This window comes from Vicugna pacos, chromosome 33 (genome assembly GCF_048564905.1).
Source record: "Vicugna pacos chromosome 33, VicPac4, whole genome shotgun sequence".
In the NCBI taxonomy this organism is placed as follows: domain Eukaryota; kingdom Metazoa; phylum Chordata; class Mammalia; order Artiodactyla; family Camelidae; genus Vicugna; species Vicugna pacos.
Window position 1 is genome coordinate 10906919 of NC_133019.1, and position 6854 is coordinate 10913772.

At 47.3% G+C, this 6854-nt stretch overlaps 1 long non-coding RNA gene across 1 annotated transcript in view; it reads right to left on the reverse strand.

The window, feature by feature from the left end:
• Window positions 1-6769, reverse strand: part of LOC116276732 (uncharacterized) — a 62577-nt gene extending 55808 nt beyond the window's left edge. Inside the window, exon 1 of the long non-coding RNA XR_012066754.1 lies at window positions 6691-6769. This is a non-coding gene — a long non-coding RNA (uncharacterized lncRNA). The remainder of the gene's footprint in view (window positions 1-6690) is intronic.
• Between the last annotated feature and the right edge of the window lie 85 nt (window positions 6770-6854).

Below are 6854 nucleotides of genomic sequence, written 5' to 3' on the forward strand. Positions count from 1 at the left end.
AGCCCTTAAAAGCACAGAACTTTCTCCGGCTAGTGGCAGGAGAGGAAGGCAGGGAGATTTGAAGCACAAGCCTGATTCAGTGCGCCACGTGCTGGCCACGTGAGAAGGAAGGTGGGCAGCCTCTAGGAGCAGAGAGCAGAGCCCAGCTAGCAGCCAGCAAGGAAACAGGGACCTTACACCTATAGCCATAAGGAATGGGATTCTGCCAACAACCTAAATGAACGTTGAAGTGGATTCTTGCCCTGAGCCTCCAGAGAACAGCCAGCCTGGCCAACACCTTGATTTTGGCCTTGTAAAACCCTGACCAGAGAACCAGCTGAGTCCACCAGAACTTCTGACCTACAGATTGTGAGATAATAAGTGGGTGTTTTAAGTCATTAGATTTCTGACAATGTGTAACACGACAGTGGAAACCTAATATGGTGGGAAAATAAACATATCAGGGAAACATAATAGAAATGCTGGGCAGTGCTGAGTGGTGACCCATCTGAGGTCTGTGGACTTGACTGAGCAATCTTCCCCAGGATCATTCACCTGCATGGATGCAGGCATAGGGAGGTACCGTTGGAGAGGATTCAGATTTTTCCAGGCAAGAGCAGCAGAGGGAAGGAGGGGGAAAGGAATGGAGAAAGTTAGCAAAGGAGTGATTAAAATGATGTGTTTTAGTCCTAACTACGTAAGGATGTGAAGATACCAGAGGATGGGCAGATTACACAGAGGGAGAAAGAGGAGGTAAAGGGGGCTGAAGGCTTGCAGGACAGCAGGTTGGGAGGAACATCCACATGGCTGTTGAAATCATGGAGGAGGATGAAAGAGAAGGGGCAGAAAGGAAGACAGTGAGCCAGGAGTGAGACAAGTGACCTCGAGCCACTATGTGACAGCAGAGAGGAAGGGGGTGGTAGGGAAACCAGATGCCAGGAGATTCGGCAGCGGTGCTGGAAGGAGGGAGGAAGGACACTTACCCCACCTGTTGTGGGTTGAACTGTGGCCCCCCAAAAAGACACATTCAAGCCCTAATCCCCATTACCTATGAATGTGACCTTATTTGGAAATAAGGTCTTTGCAGATAGAATCAAGTTAAAATGAAGTCATAGGATTAGGGTGGGCCTAATCCAAAGACTGGCATCCTTACAAGAGGAGAGAAATTTGAACTTAGAGAAACAGGAGACACAGAGAAAAGGCTATGGTCGAGGGCTGGTGAGGGGTTGGGGGCGGCGGGTGTAGCTCAGTGGTAGAGCGCATGCTCAGCATATAGGAAGCCCTGGGTTCAATTCGCAGTACCTCCATTAAATAAATAAATAAATAAATAAACAAACAAACAAACAAACCTAATCCCCATCTCCCTACAAAGAGAAGAAGGCCATGTGAAGATCAAGGAAAGACTGGAGTGGCATTGCCTCCACCCAGGGATCACCTGGGGCCACCAGAAGCTGAAAGAAGCAAGGAAGGACCCTCCCCTAGAGGCTTCAGAGGGAGCATGGCCTCAAGAAGTGTGAGAAAATAAATATCTGTTGCTTTAAGTCACCCAGTCATGGTAATTTGTCGCTGTCGCCCTAGGAAGCCTAAACCCCACCTCCTGGCCCAGAGGTGAGTGAGGGTGAGAATAAAAGCAGACACCACTTAAGGGGGCGTCAGGGGCACTGGTGTCCTCGGGGTAAGCGAGTTTCATTTAAAGCAGGAGCTCGGGGGAATCTTTGGAGAAGAGGCTGGGGACGAAGCAGAGCTTGCCTAGAGCAGAGTCCAGGCATAAGAGGGCTTGGATTGGGGGGGGCACAGGATTTGGCCCAGGTGAGGAGAAGCAATAGGAGATACGTGCTAATAATGGATTAGCTGGACTCTCTCGACTTCTAGGGACCAAGACAGACCTTGAGGACCAGCATAATGCCGTCAGTGAGGGGACAGCGGGCAGTCAGTTTAACTGTGGGCCTCATGCTGGGTCCCACCGTCCTGGGCTCCCAGTCAGCTGCAGGACGGGCTGCAGTCGGGCAGCCTGGGCCCTGGCCCATTCAGGACACTGCCCCCTCCTGCCGCGGGGCAGCTCCACCCCTCACACAGGGTGACGGCCTCTTGGAGCCTCCATGTCCTCTGATGATGACAGCCATCATCACAGCTCTGGCTCAGGCTTTAGGCTTTACAGCTTTCTGGCTTTCTGCCATCTTGACCCGAGGGGTCCAGTATGGTAGCCCCTGGCCATTTGTGGGTATTTAGACTTAAATAAATTTCATTTAAGTAAATTAAATTTTCAGTTCCTCAGTCACACTATCCACGTCTCAAGTGTTCAACAGCACATGTGACTGGTCGCTTTCCTTCCTCACAGGAAGTTCTATTCGGACAGAGCTGGACTAGCCCATGGGCAGGAACCACAGTTGTTTGAATCCCTGCTCTTATATAGCAAAGCTTTTCCGCCACAGCTGAACTCATGAGGCGGAGGCAGAGCAAGAACAGGAGGGCCCTCACAGGAGCACCTCTCAGCCTCGCTCCCTGAGGCAAGGGTCAGCTCCAGGAGTGCTCTGAGCACACCAGCACCTCAGAGACCAGAACACAGTGTCATGAGGCCCAGAGAGCGGACTCCTTACCAGTCGTCTAAGGCCCAGCATCCCCATTCTTTACTTTCTGTCTCAGCACAACTGACAGAGGAAAGTCCACTTCCTTCAGAGGAACACAGGTGCCCCCCCCCACCATTGCCGCCATCCACAAGGCTGTGGTACGCCTCTGCCCCTAACAGGCCACTCACACCCATACGCACAATACACGCCAACTCAGTCCATTCAAAAATGTCCACATTAGCTGGCTGTGTGGGGCAGGAATAGGCCTGTAGGACATCCATAGGCCACCCTATTCCTTCTCACCTTCCATCACCTCCGGCCCTCCCTAGTCCCCGTCTCCTGCCCCTGACCCAGATCCAGCAAGAGCACTCTAAACTCAAGGAGGTACTTCCTCCTTCACTCTGTACTGGGTACCATCACCCTCACCTCACCAAGGACACTGCTCCGCTATTCTCCTCGCTCTCTCTGTATCATCAGTTCTGACTCTCCACTGGCTCTTTCTCATCAACATATAAATGTATAGTTATTTTCCCATTTAAAAAAATTTGCTTTGTAACTGAGCAGGACCCTGTGGGGCATTTTCAGGACAGACCGCCCACCCCCCACCACCACATCCTCCACCTGCCTCTTGTTTGTAGAACTTTAGCCTCCTAGGCCTTCCCCAAGTTCCAAAGAATAAATTTAACCAGAGAAGTGAGAAAATGCAGCAAAAAAGGAAAACTGTCAAGCAAGACAAAATAATAATAGTTTAGTCATTAAACAAAGTCAAAAACCTTTAGTTCCACTTCAAGGGCTATATAATATTTTAAGTCATATCTTTTGATTCATTTTGCAGATACTGAAACCCCCACCAGGTGGAAGAAGTTAACTGCATGTTGACCACAAGCACGGAGACCTCAGAGCGGTTGGAACCAGAAGGTTGATGATACTGACTCCGGATTGCCTCACTACCAACCAATCAGAAGACTGTCCACCAGTTGATCATGCGCCACTCAACCCTCTCCCTCACCCTGTCTCTAAAAAACTTTCCCTGAAAGCCATTGGGCAGTTCAGATTTCTTGAGCATTAGAAGCCTGTGCTCCTTGTTTGGTGCCTGCAATAAACACTGCACTTTCCTTCAAGTCAGTAGATTGGCTTCACTGCTTGCAGGCAGGTGGACCCAAGTTTGGTTTGATAACATCTTGACCTCTCTTCTCCTTTTAGCTCCTACCCAATCTCTCTCCTTCCTTTAGCACAAAACTCGTCCAAATAGTTGTCTATACACTCCATCCCTCTCCTCCCATTGTTGCTTGAACGCATCCACAATCCAATTTTCACTCTGTCACTACCAAAACCATTCTTGTCAAGGTCATCAACAACCTCTTAAATCAATTCTCAGATTCCTTCATTCATTAACCCATATGCAGCACTTGATACAATTGATCTTTCCTCCTTGGTAAGTTTCCTTTTCTTGGCTTGTAGCATATCACCATCCCCTGGATTTTTTTCCCCTACTTCACTAGCCATTCCTTTCATTTCCTTTGCTGGTTCCTACTCATTTCTAAAACCATTTAATGTTGGAGAGCTCCAGGGTTCAGTCCTTGCACATCTTTCTTTTCTATTTATATTTGCTCCCTTGGTGATCTCTTCTAATCTCATGGCTTTAAATAACATCCATCTGCTGATGACTCTCAGCTTTATATCTCCAAACCAGACCTTGCCAAATGCGTACATACAGCCTCCTTCTTGGCATCCTGACATGCCTAATAGACATCTCACACTTAATATGGGTTTGGGGGAAGGGTATATAGCTCAAGTGGTAGAGCTCACGCTCAGCACCCAAAAAATCAGGGGTTCAAACCCCAGTACCTCCTCCAAGCAGAAATCAATGAAGAAACCCAATTACCTCCCCCTCATAAATCAAATTTAATATGGATTTAATCAGTCTCCTGACCTCCCCCCACCCCAAAATCTGCTTCTTCCACAGCCTATATATTCTCAGTTAATGTTCAGGCCAAAAATTACTCCCTTTTTCTCTCACCACCTAATCCATCAGGAAACCCTGTTGACTCTATATACAGAATACACCCAAAATCCAACTGCTTCTCACCACCTCTCCTGCTACCACACTAACCGGAGCCACCATCATGTCTCACCAGATGATTGCAGTGACCTCCTAACTGGTCTCCTTCTTCAACTCTGACTCTATTCAGATCTGTTCTCCATACAGTAGCTAAAGGGACTCTGTTAAAACAAAAATCAGATCCATGTCCCTCCTCTGCTCAGAATCTCCCAGCGGCTTCTCTCTCAGAGTAAAGGTTAAAGTCATCTTAATGGCCTTAGGGACCTACAAGGTGAGGCCCCTCCCTCATCTCTTTGACGTCATCTTCCACTCTGTCTCTCCCTCTTCTCTCCAGCCACACTGGTCTTCTTGCTCTTCTTCAAAAGTGGCAAATGCACACCTATCTCAGGGTATTTGCACTTACTGTTCCCATCACCTAGAACATTCTTTCCTCAGATATCCAGATGGCTCACTCCCTCACCTCCTTCATTCAATGGTCATTGAATGTCACCTCACTGAGGCCATCTCTGATGACACCTTATATTACCTCTATTCTCCTCCCTGCTTTATTTGCCTCCATAGCTCTTACTGCCATCCGATACTATATATTTTACTTATTTCCTTATTTGGTTATTGTCTTCTACTTCTAATAGAACGTAAGCTCCTTAAAGGCAAAGATTTTGCCTGTTTTGTTCACTGCTATATCCCTAGTTCCTAGAAGACTACCTCGCATATCTAATAGCGATCTGTAAAATATGGTGGAATAAATGTTCTAATGTAAGCAGATGGGGTAGGAGGTCCCTGGATAAAGAAAACTAGGCATGGCTTTTTTGACATAAGAGAAGTCATTTTTGGCCTAAGCCATTTTGTAATCTAAGGCTGGCCACAATGCTGGCCCTTGAACAGGTCTCAGGAATTAATGATATTAAGGGAAGTGGGAAAATGCAAGAACAAGGGAAAAGCAGTCAAGAAACAATAGATCATCGATAAAAGAGAGTCCCAGTTCCTCCTCAAGGGATATACATAACAATCTGATGCAAATCTTTGAGTTCTGCAGGAACTAAGGACCCCATCCAGGTGGAAGATGGTACCTGCTGTGACCCTAGACTGGTCAGAACCTAAGGATTGATGTTGACCTTTTCTGACCCTCATGACTTCAATCAACTAAGCTTGGACTTTGGAAACCTATGCCCCAATTCTTCGAATCCTATTCTGCGCTCAAGCCCCTTCATGAATATGCATACCCCACCCAACCCCCTTCATGAATATGCATGTACCTTAACATAAAACATCCCCCAACTTTGCTGTTTGGGGAGACACTGCATTGAGAAAGATCCCCAGTGTTCTCCTTACTTGTTGCAAGTAATAAACCCTTCCTTCTCCTGCTCTTTGGCTTGGTTGTGTCTTTTGGTTTGATGCCCACCAAGAGGTTGACCCAGTTTTCAGAACTAAAGAAACATAAAAGAGTTGAGATCCAGAAGGAATTTGACTCGGCAAGAAGAGGAACACCTCTTTCACTGCTTCTGGAACAGAGGTAAGAATGGATTCAAGTATGTTTGTAGGCAGAAATTTCAGTGTTTCCCAGTTTCTCTGGGAAATAGAAGACAAGGAGGGACTTGAGAGTGGTGATGGACAGCAATACCAGCCACGGAGAATAAGAGAAGGAGTTAACAACATTTGGAAGGATTGATGGTCCAGATGAAATCAAAAACCTGGATTTGCCTCGGCACCAGCCTACCTGGCTGTGTGGTTTTCTTCACCACCATGGGGAAGTGGGGGAAAGGTTATACACAAAGAATGGGAGTGGCAAAAATTCAAGTTTCGTTTTGGCTTTTTCTTGAAAGACAAGAGAATCCCTTCCACTGACTCAGTGCCTCCATTTACCCACTTAAGGAGTCATCATCACTCACTAATCTCATGCTAGTTAAATGAGCAGGGAGTGCCTTAAAGAGTAGAGGAAAAGAGAAAAGGCAGAAGAACAGGCCTCTTCCAGCCGGGTGAGAGAAGCAGGAAATTTTAGATTTCCCTAAAAACTGAAAGGTGATATATATGTCCTGGGGCTCAACTTCTGACCTTTCTCCCCCATCCTTACTCTCCCACTACCTTCCATTCGTGTCATATCCAGGTCCACTTCTTTTCGTGCTCCACCTCCAAACTCTCGTGCCTTTCCTCCACGTGTTTCTCTGTGTATATCGGTCGTCAGGGAGACGCTGGCCGGGCGGGGCTCTAATTACGCCACAATAGGAACAAGCCAATAGCCGTGACGC